A 16858-nucleotide genomic window follows, 5' to 3' on the forward strand; every position below is an offset into this window, starting at 1 on the left:
CGATATAGTTGACCAGTGGCTGCATGGTAGCTCAGACATTGAGATGTCGAGATTAGAGACGTGGTGAATCAGAGTTCGAGCTGCCGCTACCTGAATGGGCCTATGCAGTGCCTGATGATTCGAGGGAGATGATCACCTCATGCCCCCAGAATGACAACATTAACGGCGCTGCTGGCTCAGGTAAATTGTTATGTTCACACGTTTTCTCTCCGTTTGGCATCTGTGTTTTTTAGTCAGTGTATTTTTCTTCCTCCATCTACTACCGACACGTCTACATGTTTAACTAATGTTCATTCTACAGCTAGTCAACGGGCAGTACCTGGCGGCGGGCTACCTGTGCGGGTGCGGCCTACTGCAACCATCACGGACCGGCTCGCACGCCGTCGACCAGAGAAGCAGCGGCGCTTAACCTGCAGCCGGAGTGGCTAGCATATCCGCAAAATGGCTGTTCATTCTGGCCAAGCGAGGTCGCTGGAGTTCCGCACCGGCGTCCTACGTCACCACCGCCACCACCACTACCGCCACCACCGCCACCACCACCACCGTCGCCTTCGGTTAGTTGTAGTAGTAGTAGTAGTAGTAGTAGTGGTAGTAGTAGTAGTAATAGTGATAGTTATATGGCTAGTAGTGGTCCCCTCCCCCATCCTATTACAGGATATCAGATTACAAACATCATGTCAGAACCAGAATATGCAGTGATCGAGGATGCGTTTGATGGGGTATCTTGTTTACAAGGATCGAGAATCTGGCAGGGTGGTACAGGGATGTTACAAGTTTCCTTCGGCGTGCCATCCTGTCGTAGAGAGAGAGTTCACCAAATTCGTAAATGATCCGCGAAATCCCTCTGTGAAATGCAGCGCATTACTGCGCTGCGGGCTACCGCATCCCCCTCCCCCTTCCCAAAGAGAAGGCTCTGCAGAAGCGAAAATTACTGTCCATCTTCAGGGGAAAGACGATGTGATTGATACGTGGGGAGGCGCTGGCGCCAGTCGCTTTCTCCGTTCGATTCACCCGGATCGATTGTTTCCCTCTGGCGTCGCTTACCTTTGCCTCGTTGGCCGGTGGTGGTGCTGGTGGGATGGCGGGCAGACTGGGTTTTGGCTTCGGAACGGCCGGTACGTGTCGCTGCTCAGAGAGTGAAACTTGTGATGATTAAATGGACACCCTAGCTGCAAACAGGCGTTGATGTACTTCGTTGGGGACATGTTGAAAATGTGTGCCCCGACTGGGACTCGAACCCGGGATCTCCTGCTTACATGGCAGACGCTCTATCCAACTGAGCCACCGCGGGCACAGAGGATAGTGCGTCTGCAGGGACTTATCCCTTGCACGCTCCCTGTGAGATCCACATTCCCAACATGTCCACAACACTACATTCGTAGTGCGCCTAATAGATGTTTGCCCGTCATACTCATTACTCGTGGCAGATTAATCTACCAAGTCCCGTACGAGTTCGGGCATAGCGTGTGCGTTCGCACAAGAAGGTCAATGGCCGGGAAGCCATATTTTAAAATATTTTAAAATAAAAAAGAATTATTTCGTAAAAGTGAATATTTTGCTGGGCCACTTGGTAACAGAATCAGGGATTGATTTCAGTATTATAATAACACACGTTGAGCATTAAATACCTGAATAAGAGAAACATTATCATTTCTGTGCATTTTTATATTCGCGATGAAGTCATACCCGGAACAACACCAAGGGACCAGAAGATTTATAGACTTTAAAAGAAATGCAACACTACACAATTAAAAAACTTGGTTCAGGAATAATAGGAAAACGATAATGTTCCTTCTGCCTCATGCTACGTTCGGCCCATCAACGTGATTGTAATTTCTGGTGATGAATTAACACAAAATAATTATCAACTGAGTAAATGAGGAGATGGAAATCATCAAGGTTAATTTATTAAAATAAGCACACTTATCTTTAACACACTTTTTTTAATGCTACGTACCTTTTCATATTAAATTACAATAGACGACCATTGTGGTTAAATACCTTGTACATAACAGTCAAAATGGCCTCTTGATGCTGTCTGTTCGTAATCAGTTACAAGAAACTACATGTTTGCTGATTGGAAAAATAACAATTAGCATATTCACTCAATATTTTCACATGAAATATAAAATACCGTTGCGGAACGCAGCAAGTCCGCGTCCGCCTTTCATGGAATACAAACGGTAAAAGGTGAGACGCCAATTGCCTCATTTGTCTTGAAACAACGGAATTCTTTTTTATATCATTAATCGATACATGTACATAGAGATTTACAGGCACCGCGCAAGAACGGCAAAGATAGAGAATAATAGATTCTGTCGCTGCTATGCGATGGTTCATCTACATCTACATCTACATCTATACTCCGCGAGCCACCTTACGGTGTGTGGCGGAGGGTACTTATTGTACCACTATCTGATCCCCCCTTCCCTGTTCCATTCACGAATTGTGCGTGGGAAGAACGACTGCTTGTAAGTCTCCGTATTTGCTCTAATTTCTCGGATCTTTTCGTTGTGATCATTACGCGAGATATATGTGGGCGGTAGTAATATGTTGCCCATCTCTTCCCGGAATGTGCTCTCTCGTAATTTCGATAATAAACCTCTCCGTATTGCGTAACGCCTTTCTTGAAGTGTCCGCCACTGGAGCTTGTTCAGCATCTCCGTAACGCTCTCGCGCTGACTAAATGTCCCCATGACGAATCGCGCTGCTTTTCGCTGGATCATGTCTATCTCTTCTATTAATCCAACCTGGTAAGGGTCCCATACTGATGAGCAATACTCAAGAATCGGACGAACAAGCGTTTTGTAAGCTACTTCTTTCGTCGATGAGTCACATTTTCTTAGAATTCTTCCTATGAATCTCAACCTGGCGCCTGCTTTTCCCACTATTTGTTTTATGTGATCATTCCACTTCAGATCGCTCCGGATAGTAACTCCTAAGTATTTTACGGTCGTTACCGCTTCCAATGATTTACCACCTATGGCATAATCGTACTGGAATGGATTTCTGCCCCTATGTATGCGCCTTATATTACATTTATCTACGTTTAGGGAAAGCTGCCAGCTGTCGCACCATGCATTAATCCTCTGCAGGTCCTCCTGGAGTACGTACGAGTCTTCTGATGTTGCTACTTTCTTGTAGACAACCGTGTCATCTGCAAATAGCCTCACGGAGCTACCGATGTTGTCAACTAAGTCATTTATGTATATTGTAAACAATAAAGGTCCTATCACGCTTCCCTGCGGTACTCCCGAAATTACCTCTACATCTGCAGATTTTGAACCGTTAAGAATGACATGTTGTGTTCTTTCTTCTAGGAAATCCTGAATCCATTTCTTTTACTTTACAATTGTTCGATAACTCTAAGCCATCAGACGCTTACTATTGAGCGTATATTAATGTCCGTGAGGCGAAAATTACTAATATTACACCGGGAGAGTGGTGTGCTGACCACATGCCCCTCCCACCCGCATCCTCAGCTGAGGATGACACGGCGGCTTTCCCGATGGGCCACTTGTGGCACGAAGACAGAGTACTGCTAAGTGCTGGTAGAGGATCCGGTAAAGGACGCAGTGGTGTTCTACATGTCGAGATCCATTAACATCTCCATGACCCAATAAATGGAGGGTCCAGCTATATCGAGCACGAAAGATATAGCAGGCATACATGAGTGTATTAATGTCAAGAATAAAACAGACGACGACTATTTCGCTTGGTCAATACCGGCTTTTGAAAGGAAATATGAGGTTCATCTGGAGCGTCCAGGGGCATACTGTGTTCGTGATATTAATAGATGTTACAACTATGTATTGAGTTCCTCGTTAAACTTTAGGACATACCCAAATTCTGGAGGCAGAATGAGGGTATTTCAATTAACGTTTTTGACTTGAAGAAAAACGGGCCAGATGACAATGGCAAAATCACCCACAAAGTCGTTTGGCCGCTTATATGTATCCAATTTTCTAGATCAGCAAAAGTTGCACGTTAAAATGCTGCTATTCTCAGTGACGATGAAAATCAGCACCGCGTGTGGGTCAACGACATGTCCCGACTCCTTTCCTTCCAGTTGAGTAAATATGGAAATGAACAGCATGTTTGCTACATGTGCCTCAATGTCTTTTCCTCAAGCGAGCATTTAGCATAACATCAAGTTGGTTGCTCGGCCAATAAACCAGTGCATGCTGAGACAACAGCAGAGGAAAACAAATTCTTAAAGTTTAAGAATCACCACCACCATGAGTGAAGTCCCTTTGTAGTGTATACTGACTTCGAGTGCTTCCTCGCCCTTGTCACACAGTGTGAAGGTGATCCCAATACCTCACATACAACATTCACCGAGAAACACAAACAGTATGTGGTGGCGCGCCAGGTGGTACGTAACTTTAATTCCAGTTTCAATCATCACAAATCATTCATCAGAGATAATCCTGCGATTTTCTTAATCACTGAGCTCGAGAAATTTTCGTGGGAGATCGATAAGCTTTACAGCAAGTCAAGTCAAAGGAGAATGATGGTCTGTACAAGAAGGCTGTTGTCTGTCATATTCGTAGGTTGTCGTTAGACTGCAAAGTGGAAACTCCCTGTAAGGTCCGTTGTCACCTAACGCCGAAATTCTACAGTGTGGCTCACAATGCGTGTAACCTGAAGTATCAATTACCGTGACATGTACCTGTTTTCTTCCATAATTAGAGTGGGTATGATGCTAACTTTCTTGTTGAGCACTTTGCTGATTTCGGTGAAAAGAATGATCAGGTCATTGTCCTACCTGAGAACCTCGAGAAATATGAGTCATTTTACAAAGAAATAATGTCTCTTCCTCAGCTTGCTACGTTTTATACAGACACCTTCCAGAAACTTGTTGAAACTATGTGTCAAGGCGACAGGCACGTCACCTAAGCTGCATTTCCCGATGACGCAAAATTTCATCTTGTGACTAGAAATGGCGTTTTCCCATCTGGACAGTATGGCAAAAGTCGACGAAACAAGACTACCCGACATATATGTATTCTCCAGTAATTTCATGGGCGAAACCGTAACGGATGCAGAGTATGAGTATGTTGTGAATATCTGGCAGGAATTTAATATCCAAACTTTGGGCGAATATGCAAAGCATAGACATAGACTTGCTTGCAGATATTTCTCAAAACTTCTGGAAACTTCTGGAAATTAACGAACAATTCCATTTTCGGCAAAACTACGGGGAATTTAAGAATTCACCACAATATTTCTATTAGAACTGCATGGGAGGGGCATTATGGCTCAAGGAAATGCATCGCCAGACCATATTTCAAACGGGTCACCATATTCAATAAGAACTTTTTCGCTGTGGAGATGATGAAGAGTTCGCAAATCCTAACTATGTGGGGATGTGCATATTAGACCTATACAAACTTCACATATACCAGAATGAGGATTTCACTCTGCAGCGGAGTGTGCGCTGATATGAAACTTCATGGCAGATTAAAACTGTGTGCCCGACCGAGACTCGAACTCGGGACCTTTGCCTTTCGCGGGCAAGTGCTCTACCAACAGAGCTACCGAACCACGACTCACGCCCGGTACTCACAGCTTTACTTCTGCCAGTACCTCGTCTCCTACCTTCCAAACTTTTGGTAGAGCACTTTTCCGCGAAAGGCAAAGGTCCCGAGTTCGAGTCTCGGTCGGGCACATAGTTTTAATCTGCCAGGAAGTTTCACATATACCATATCCATTATGAGTTTGCAAAAACTCATTTCGCTAGTCCGAAATTACTTTATACAGATACAGATAGCTTTACCTACTGGATGAAGAACTGCGATCCATATGAAGTAATTAGGTACCATGGCAATGAATTCGACACGTCCTCATACAACGCCATAATCCTTACGGTACCGTTCCACGGAACAAGAAGGTTATTGGGCAAATGAAAGAGGAGGTGAATAGATTACTGATCGTGTAGTTTGTAGGTCGGTGAGCAAAAACGTATGTGTATCGCACGCTGGGAGGTGACACCCAGAGATGGACTAAGGATGTACAACGTGATGGGTCAAGGCCCCTCACAGTTGACGATTACTTGTGGTGCCTATATGGTTGTTTTCACGGTGCTCCACCATAACCATAGAATATCGTGCAGCAAACTAGTATTCAATCACGAGGGCATGAGGTGCACACTGTGGTGCAATGTAAAATCTGGCTGTCGCCTCATTACGATAAATGGGTCGTTTGTGAGGACGGGACTGAAATCCTTCCATACTCACACTGTTCACTCCGTGACATGGGTGAAGAGAAATATAGGGAGTGAATCCGTGCGTGTAAAATGAATGAATGTATGTGGAATAGTGTGACATACTCATCATAGTGTAAATAGTAGTAGGTTACACACCTTGTGTGCTGTAGAGTAAACAGTTTTTTCACGCACATCACACATATAAATATGTCACGTGGAACACACTTTGCCTGCCCACCACGTGTGCCATATATACAGTTTTGGTGTTTTTACATAGAAAAAGATCAAACAATAAAAATTATAAAAGCACTGTATAAAAAAGTCAACTGCAATACATTTCACTTCCGTAAACTGTCTGACAGCACGTCATACAAAATGTGTAACAGATACATATGTAAATAGTCTAGTTTTGAAGTTTCGCCTGCTACTAGCCATCCCAGCCCTATTAGTTTTTAGTATTTCTTCTTCCCAGTCCAATGCAACTTGTAGATATTTCGGATACATCCAGTGTTACTACTTTAAGACTGTCCCTCGATAAATAGTCCATTGCAAAAAAAATCCCATGTTGCTCAAAACAGCTTGGACTGTAGGCTATAGGTATTATTAGTAATAGCACTAGCTTAAGGAAAACAAGTACCCCTGCTTGAATGTAAAATATGAATGTATCTGTTTTCTAAAAGAACCAAATTTTAACTTATATTTTGACTAAAGTTCAGTCTTGATCACACCATTTTATGTTTTAATGACATAGGTAACCGGTTTCGGTTCTTTTTACAAAGCCATCATCAGACCTGTGGATAAATTTTAGAAAATACTAGAAACCAATCTTTAAATAAAATGAAAGATTGGTTTATAGTATTTTCTAAAATTTATCCACAGGTCTGATGATGGTTTTGTAAAAAGAACCGAAACCGGTTACCTTTATCATTAAAACATAAATGGTGTGATCAAGACTGAACTTTAGTCAAAATATAATAATTAATTGGTCACTGTTTTCCAAAAATGTTTACCAAAATTATACAAATTTTAACTGTTTTGAAAGGTATAAATATGTATTTTCCTAAAAAAGAACTAAATTGTATCTCATGAAACAAATTCTACCTGTGGATTGTATCTCAGCAACCAATGCGCAGAAACAACCAAATTACATTACTGAACATTTACATGCATCTGTGTCTGTGTCTAGACGAACAGAATTGTATTTCAAGAACCGAATTGTATCTCGAGAATCAAATTGTATCTGTAAGAAATGAATAAACGAAAAAATTCGTTACCACGCGTCTTTGTTGTTGTTATTTATAGGAAAACTGTTCCACACATATATACATAAAGGATCTGTAGGGGACAAGTAACATTACTTTTTAACATAAGTCCTATTATGGAGGTGAAGTTTAAGGTAGAGGACAACGAAATACGTGCAACGGTTTTATTGGACTATGCCTCTCATGCTTCACATGTTTCGTTGTGGGAGTAGGTGGCGTGTGACTTTGTCTGCCTCCAAAGATGTCAAGCAAACATGTCTAAAATTATATCTCCTGCGCTGGAGGAGGGCCACAGATGTGGTATCTGGGTAAAGTTACATACTGACAAAAAATGAAAAAAGTACACACAGATTATGAGATAAAAATTAATTTATTTCTCATCCAGCTTAACGGTAATTTTACATTTTCATAAGGAGACCCAACACTATTTTCACACAGAGTCTTCTTCTTGAGTCGACAGAGAGCAGGGCATTTGTAGAACTCCAGGTCTCGAACAGCAGCAAACCTGAAGATTCGACGGATCCATGTGACCTTCTCCGCGCCTTTGACGTAGGTGATAGTATCTGTGTGGTCAAATAATAGAAGTGATGTCACCATATCTGTATGGGGTATACCAGGAACATCCCAGTGATTTTCGTGGCAGAAATGTGTTAGCCACCTTGTACTTCTCCACATCTTAAAACACTTCACATCCTTTAAAAACCTTGGTGATGCAAGGCGGCTGAGGGTACCTCTATTATACCAGCAAGTTCTGTGTACGCTACAAGTGCAACATCTTTAAATATGAACTGTCCATACTTCTCATCATGGACTTCATGAAGGTCCACAATGATGTTCACACCTTGAGATCCCATTGTGAAATGCTTCAGGTATGGCACAACACTTGTTCATTTGTACAGCTCGACGAGCAACACCAGTGAGCGGGCAGTAGTTATCACACCGTCATGTAGAACTAGAGCACATGATGCAGTGTGCTCATGGAAATTAGCCAAAGATTCAAATTGAATTCTCACCTCTATAGGCCTCGAGTTCAGACTTCTTGTTCTGTTTTGAGCAGTCTGTTACGATTATTGGTGCCAGCTCTTTAATTTCCGTGGGATGAGTAGGCTTACTTCCTCTTCATAGTAAGAAGCATGGAACCGAGCATACATGTCAAATGCTAGACTATCTCCATTTTCATTCCACTGCAAACGCGAAATATCATATGGGTAGAATTCAGAGTTTAAGTACAGTCTAACATTAGTTAACCCACAATTTTCAATTTTAATGGAATAATTTAATATATTCCCTCTTCTGTTGATATGGAACACAAGTAGGATGAATCTCGATGCCTCGAGTTGAGCAGAGGGTTTAGTAGCCCACGTTTGCCTGCCTGCAGTCGGTAAAACTGGGTATTCAGAAAGCTCCCATGAACAGAAATATAATGGTAGAAACATATCTGAAATCTGAACTTTTAAAAGTTTCAAACGCTGCTCATCCAATACAGTGATGTGTGGCATTTTCCATATTATTTTATTGATGATGATCTCGTTCTCCTCTTGTGCTCCCCGAATGTATGAGTTACTATCCGTTGCACTCCGTGCCAGAATATGTTCCTGTTTAGCATTCAAAATAAAGCGTTGCTTGTCTTCAAAGTCTCCCATAAGTAGGTTCAGAGATATACACTACTGGCCATTAAAAGTGCTACACCAAGAAGAAATGCAGATGATAAACGGGTATTCATTGGACAAATATATTATACTAGAAATGACAAGTGATTACATTTTCACGCAATTTGGGTGCATAGATCCTGAGAAATCAGTACCTAGAAAAACCACCTCTGGCCGCAATAACGGCCATGATACGCCCGTGCATTGAGTCAAACAGAGCTTGGATGGCGTGTACAGGTACAGCTGCCCATTCAGGTTGAACACGGTGTCACAGTTCATCATGAGTAGTCACTGGCGTATTGTGATGAGCCAGTTGCTCGGCCACCATTGACCAGACATTTTCAATTGGTGAGAGATCTGGAGAATGTGCTGGCCAGGGCAGTAGTCGACAATTTCTGTATCCAGAAAGGCCAGTACAGGACCTGCAACATGCGGTCGTGCATTATCCTGCTGAAATGTAGGGTTTCACAGGGATCAAATGAAGGGTAGAGCCACGGGTTGTAACACATCTGAAATGTAACGTCCACTGTTCAAAGTGCCGTCAATACGAACAAGAGGTGACCGAGACTTATAACCAATGGCACCCCATACCAACACGCCGGGTGATACGCCAGTATGGCGATGACGAATACACGCTTCCAATGTGCGTTCACCGCGATGTCGCCAAATACGGATGCGACCATCATGATGCTGTAAACGGAACCTGGATTAATCCGAAAAAATGACTTTTTGCCATTCGTGTGCCCAGGTTCTTCGTTGAGTACACCATCGCAGGCGCTTCTGTCTGTGATGCAGCGTCAAGGGTAACCGTAGCCACGGTCTTCGAACTGATAGTCCATGCTGCTGCAAACGTCGTCGAACTGTTCGTGCAGATGGTTGTCGTCTTGCAAACGTCCCCATCTATTGACTCAGGGATCGATACGTGGCTGCGCGATCCGTTACGGCCATACGGATAAGATGACTGTCATCTCGACTGCTAGTGATACGAGGCCATTGGGATCCAGTACGGCGTTCCGTATTACCCCCCTGAACCCACCGATTCCATATGGTGCTAACAGTCATTGGATCTCTACCAACGCGAACAGCAAAGTCGCGATATGATAAACCGCAATCGCGATAGGCTACAATCCGACCATTATCAAAGTCGGAGACGTGATGGTACGCATTTCTCCTCCTTACACGAGGCATCACAACAACGTTTCACCAGGCAACGCCGGTCAACTGCTGTTTGTGTATGAGAAATAGGTTAGAAACTTTCCTCGTGTCAGCACGTTGTAGGTGTCACCACCGGCGCCAACCTAGTTTGAATGGTCTGAAAAGCTAATCATTTGCATATCACAGCATCTTCTTCCTGTCGGTTAAATTTCGCGTCTGTAGCACGTCATCTTCGTGGTGTAGCAATTTTAATGCCCAGTAGTGTAAATGCAGCAAATCTCCTGTACTCTTCAGCTGTTCTACCGACTGGCTCGTCTATGAACCAGATCCGAGAAAGAAGCAGAGACAGATTAGATTAGATTAGATTAGATTAGATTAATACTAGTTCCATGGATCATGAATACGATATTTCGTAATGATGTGGAACGAGTCGAATTTTCCAATACATGACATAATTAGGTTAATTTAACAACATACTTAAGTTAATATAACAACTTTATTTTTTTTGTGTTTTTTTTTATTTTTTAAATATTTTTTTTCCTAATTTATATCTAAAAATTCCTCTATGGAGTAGAAGGAGTTGTCATTCAGAAATTCTTTTAATTTCTTCTTAAATACTTGTTGGTTATCTGTCAGACTTTTGATACTATTTGGTAAGTGACCAAAGACTTTAGTGCCAGTATAATTCACCCCTTTCTGTGCCAAAGTTAGATTTAATCTTGAATAGTGAAGATCGTCCTTTCTCCTAGTATTGTAGTTATGCACACTGCTATTACTTTTGAATTGGGTTTGGTTGTTAATAACAAATTTCATAAGAGAGTATATATACTGAGAAGCTACTGTGAATATCCCTAGATCCTTAAATAAATGTCTGCAGGATGAACTTGGGTGGACTCCAGCTATTATTCTGATTACACACTTCTGTGCAATAAATACTTTATTCCTCAGTGATGAATTACCCCAAAATATGATGCCATATGAAAGCAATGAGTGAAAATAGGCGTAGTAAGCTAATTTACTAAGATGTTTATCACCAAAATTTGCAATGACCCTTATTGCATAAGTAGCTGAACTCAAACGTTTCAGCAGATCATCAATGTGTTTCTTCCAATTTAATCTCTCATCAATGGACATACCTAAAAATTTGGAATATTCTACCTTAGCTATATGCTTCTGATTAAGGTCTATATTTATTAATGGCGTCATACCATTCACTGTACGGAACTGTATGTACTGTGTCTTATCAAAATTCAGTGAGAGTCCGTTTACAAGGAACCACTTAGTAATTTTCTGAAAGACAGTATTGACAATTTCATCAGTTAATTCTTGTTTCTCAGGTGTGATTACTATACTTGTATCATCAGCAAAGAGAACTAACTTTGCCTCTTCATGAATATAGAATGGCAAGTCATTAATATATAATAAGAACAACAAAGGACCCAAGACTGACCCTTGTGGAACCCCATTCTTGATAGTTCCCCAGTTTGAGGAATGTGCTGATCTTCGTATGTTACGAGAACTACTTATTTCAACTTTCTGCACTCTTCCAGTTAGGTACGAATTAAACCATTTGTGCACTGTCCCACTCATGCCACAATACTTGAGCTTGTCTAGCAGAATTTCATGATTTACACAATCAAAAGCCTTTGAGAGATCACAAAAAATCCCAATGGGAGGTGTTCGGTTATTCAGATCATTCAAAATTTGACTGGTGAAAGCATATATGGCATTTTCTGTTGAAAAACCTTTCTGGAAACCAAACTGACATTTTGTTAGTACTTCATTTTTACAGATATGTGAAGCTACTCTTGAATACATTACTTTCTCAAAAATTTTGGATAAAGCTGTTAGAAGGGAGATTAGACGGTAATTGTTGACATCAGATCTATCCCCCTTTTTATGCAAAGGTATAACAATAGCATATTTCAGTCTATCAGGAAAAATGCCCTGTTCCAGAGAGCTATTACACAGGTGGCTGAGAATCTTACTTATCTGTTGAGAACAAGCTTTTAGTATTTTGCTGGAAATGCCATCAATTCCATGTGACTTTTTGTTTTTAAGCAAGTTTATTATTTTCCTAATTTCAGAGGGAGAAGTGGGTGAGATTTCAATTGTATCAAATTGCATAGGTATGGCCTCTTCCATTAACAGCCTAGCATCTTCTAATGAACACCTGGATCCTACTATATCCACAACATTTAGAAAATGATTATTAAAAATATTTTCAACTTCTGACTATTTGTTCGTAAAGTTTTCATTCAATTTGATGGTAATACTGTCTTCCTCTCCTCTTGGTTGACCTGTTTCTCTTTTAATAATATTCCAAATTGTTTTAATTTTATTATCAGAGTTGCTGATTTCAGACATGATACACATACTCCTGGATTTTTTAATAACTTTTCTTAATATAACACAGTAGTTTTTATAATTTTTGATAGTTTCTGGGTCACTACTCTTTCTTGCTGTCAGATACATTTCCCTTTTCCGGTTACAAGATATTTTTATACCCTTAGTAAGCCATGGTTTGTTACAAGGTTTCTTACGAGTATATTTAACTATTTTCTTGGGGAAGCAGTTTTCAAATGCATTTACAAAAATGTCATGAAATAAATTATATTTTTAATTGGCATCAGGTTCACGGTACACCTCATCCCAGTCTAACTGCTGTAGGCTTTTCCTGAAATTTGCAATTGTTAAATCGTTGACTGAACGTACTACTTTGGAGGACTGTTTAGTATTGCTGAATGGAGCTATGTCATATATTGTAACTAGCTGTGCACCATGATCAGAAAGACCATTCTCAACAGGCTGAGCATTTATCTGGTTAAACTTATCTTGGTCTATAAAGAAGTTATCTATCAGTGAGCTGCTATCCTTTACCACCCGAGTAGGAAAATCGATAACGGGTGTCAAATTGAAAGAACCGAGTAATACTTCAAGGTCATTTTTCCTATTACCCTCTTTCAGAGAATCTACATTGAAGTCCCCACAAATAATAATTTGCTTCCCCCTGTCTGACAGATAGCACAACAAGGAGTCCAAATTTTTCAGAAATAGATGAAAATTTCCTGATGGGGACCTATATACAGTTACAATTATAAATGTGCCTTTATTTAATTTAAGCTCACAGGCACATGCTTCTATATGTTTCTCTACACAAAACTTTTTTGTTTCTATACTTTTTGCACAATGATAACTTTTGACATATATGGCAACTCCTCCTTTCTCCATATTTTCTCTCATTACATGTGCAGAGAGCTTATAACCACTTATATTTACCTTATCCATATCAGTAACAATGTGATGCTCAGACAGGCATAGTATATCTATTTCATTCTCAGTTTCTAAATCTTCTAAACAAACCAGAAGCTCATCTACTTTATTCTTTAAACTCCCAATATTTTGATGAAATATACTTACACTATTTTTAATTATACTTTTATGAGAACCTTTCCTTATTCTAACATTTGCAGTACTCTCCTGTCTGAGTTTCTCATTGTGCTTAGGCCTAGTTCCTATACCAGTGGTCACATGGTGTTCAGAGAGGCAGATTATGTCAACTGGGTTGGGTGACTTTAATTCATCAATGGAATTACCTAGGACTGAGATACAACTTGGTGGAGATAAAATTTCTGGTGATTGGTGAAAATTTATAATTGATAGCTGTGATTGGTGATCCAATGTGCTAGAATTGTGCTGTTTAATTTCTTTCCTAAACTAAAGATTTGTTTCAATCCTGACCTCTCGTAGAACTTGACATCTTTCTGTCTTACCTATCCTAAAAAAGGTGCTGCTCCAACACCTGTAACCACTGGTATTTTACCATTCATGGCAGTGCCACCCCCCCCCCCCCTTAAATTTCCTGCTATTACCCCAGCCAGTTTCCCCTTCCCTTTCCTGTTGAGATGTAGGCCATGCCTGGTATAGTCCCACCTACTGAGATAATCAACAGGAACCACACCAATATGAGCCCCCAAACCCGATCCAAGCAGCTGTTCCAACTCCAAATTAACTCTCCCAACAGAAGAGTTCAAATGAGGCCGGTCATGGCGTCTCAGGACAGATACAAATTCAACATTGGTGTGTCTCGATGCTGACGCAATCTTTACCAGGTCACACTCTATACTGTACCCAGGATCTCTGTCGATGCTGTTCCCTGGTCCTCCCACAATAACCACGGTGTCTTCCCTGGTAAATCCTTTACAGAGTGAACCTAAATCCTCTGTCACCTGATCCAGACTAGCACTTGGTTTGAAAAAATTTGTGACCTGGTATTCTGGTCGTAATTCATACATTTTAAGAGTTGATGCTATCCCTACATTGCGTGTACGGTCAATCTTGGCCCCATTAAGTTCATACCGTATCTCACGAAACAGGAATGCTGAGGCATTATGCGAAAGCTTCGATCCCACAGTAGCTTTACCATCCCTTTTCGTGAATGATCCATCAAGATATATTAAACTCCTGTATGGGAGGTTTTAAGCGTCTTGGTGTTGGATGACAATCCTAATCTCATATTTCTTGTTAAATGTGGTTGAAGCATAAGGTTTATGTGAGAAGTATTCTTGATGTATGGTACGCTCGTCATATACCACTTGGCTAGTTATATCGAACGACGTCATTGCATGGTTTCACACTTACTGATTTAAGAAACTCGTAGTTTGCACGTGTGACCTTGCGGTTCTGTTGTAACGTGTCACGCTGAGTGTCGTGCACATCAGTTTTATATCTTATCCCCATAATTTCTTTATGACAGCTGGCACACCTCAAGTCTCAGCTGGTTGAAGATCGCTGCCACTTCCAGTCTCGCGGTAATGTGAGAGGTTGGGGGAGAGTCTACTGCAAGTCCAGACCAGTTGAAGCTCACTGCTGGTCTCTGCATGTTCAAGATCACTGGTGGTTCTGCTATGGATGTAGTCATTCAAAGATTTCCTCACTACAAAAGTCGAGAATTTGATTATCCTGGTCCACAATATGTAGCTCCAGATAGTCGAATGTCTGGACTGTTGCTGGAAGGTGTACAGTGTTGGTAGGAGTCTCAGTAATTTTATTCCCAGTTCCAACTAATGGGAAGAATCCATAATTATATGAATCAATCTATGGTTGAAATAGGAGTTTGTTACAATGTTACACAGGAACTATATCTACCGACTGATCAGATCTGTAAAATTTACTACGATCCTTCCTCCAAACCTGTCCTTTTGTGAAACCCAGTAGTCATCCTACTGAACCTTTCTGGTTAAATACAATCATTGCATTCGCAGTCTCATTTCAGATCTACTTGTTTTGATGTTTGCACATAGCACAATTTCTTTTCTAGACAGTTTTCTAAATTTCGTTTAAATGATCAGTCTCATATACAGCACACAATTTTTTTTCTACCGTTAATTTCCAAATGAACTTTACTGTTAGCCTCTGTGATATTCGGAGTGCTGTTGTGTATCAACAGCCCAATCAATGCAATACTCCACTCTCCATTGCTTAAATCAGTCGTTGGAAAGTAATTTGCGCGTTATTCAGATGATCGTTCTTTTAAAGTCAAAATATACGACATTGCATCTGAACATCAACTGATGAATGGATGCTTAATGCAAGTATCGTTGTAACTCTTCTGGTGGTTGCAAGTCTCTAAATGATTCGAAATAGTAGACGTTATTTGTATGTTTCTTAATATACGCCACCCAGTGGGTTCCAAGTCCTCCAACATCATCTAAATTCACAATTCCACATTCTCTGGATTTCCACATAGTCTTCGGCAATATGCTCCCCACATACACACCACTGAATCCTGGGATGCCTTTTTCCCAATAAATTTGAGCAAATTTGTATTCGGAGTAGGTATTAAAATCGATGGAGAAGAAATAAAAACTTTAAGGTTCGCCGATAACATTGTAATTCTGTGAGACCTGAGTTTCTCCTGGCGTATACAACTTTCAAATAACTTCCGGGAATTCAGCCAGGTAACACTTTCAGCGACCGCCGATATTTCGGCGGGAGAACACCCCGCCATTTTCAAGGCAAACTGCAACGGACAGGCAGTTTGCAGTTTGCCTTGAAAATGGCGGGGTGTTCTCCCGCCGAAATATCGGCGGTCGCTGAAAGTGTTACCTGGCTGAATTCCCGGAAGTTATTTGAAAGTTGTATACGCCAGGAGAAACTCAGGTCTCACATTGTTTACCTCTACGGGGAGGAAATGTATCGGTGTTTACGTAAGTTGGATAAACTTCGTAGCTGTCGAGTTAGACTGCAATGTGCTTTGTCGTTTTTATTGAGGTGTCGTGATGAAAATCATGTCCCAACATTTGCTAAGATTGTGCACCATATTAATTCTCCTGCCGCCAATCGAATTAAGCAACGTGCTGGCTTGGCTCTTGTTCGCGAAAGGATTCGTTTTACTCGTCGACGTTTGGATTCTGTTTCCAAAGAATTGTATCGTTTTCATTTAATGGTTGCATCTGAAGTGTCTGATTTCTCTTGGGATTGGTTGGACGGTGCCTCATGGACCCAAGCTGACTGGGAGTACAACTCCGTTACTGCCCGGCATTTGGCAAAGTTTGAACGTTTTCATCGCGCGGAGTCGGATG

General features: G+C 41.1%; 1 non-coding gene across 1 annotated transcript; it reads right to left on the reverse strand.

Annotated features, from left to right (window-relative positions):
• Positions 1-1217: 1217 nt before the first annotated feature.
• On the reverse strand, positions 1218-1292 carry Trnat-ugu (transfer RNA threonine (anticodon UGU)). The gene has a single exon. It is a non-coding gene; the product is annotated as a tRNA-Thr (tRNA).
• Between the last annotated feature and the right edge of the window lie 15566 nt (positions 1293-16858).

The sequence above is a fragment of the Schistocerca serialis genome, chromosome 4 (genome assembly GCF_023864345.2).
Source record: "Schistocerca serialis cubense isolate TAMUIC-IGC-003099 chromosome 4, iqSchSeri2.2, whole genome shotgun sequence".
In the NCBI taxonomy this organism is placed as follows: domain Eukaryota; kingdom Metazoa; phylum Arthropoda; class Insecta; order Orthoptera; family Acrididae; genus Schistocerca; species Schistocerca serialis.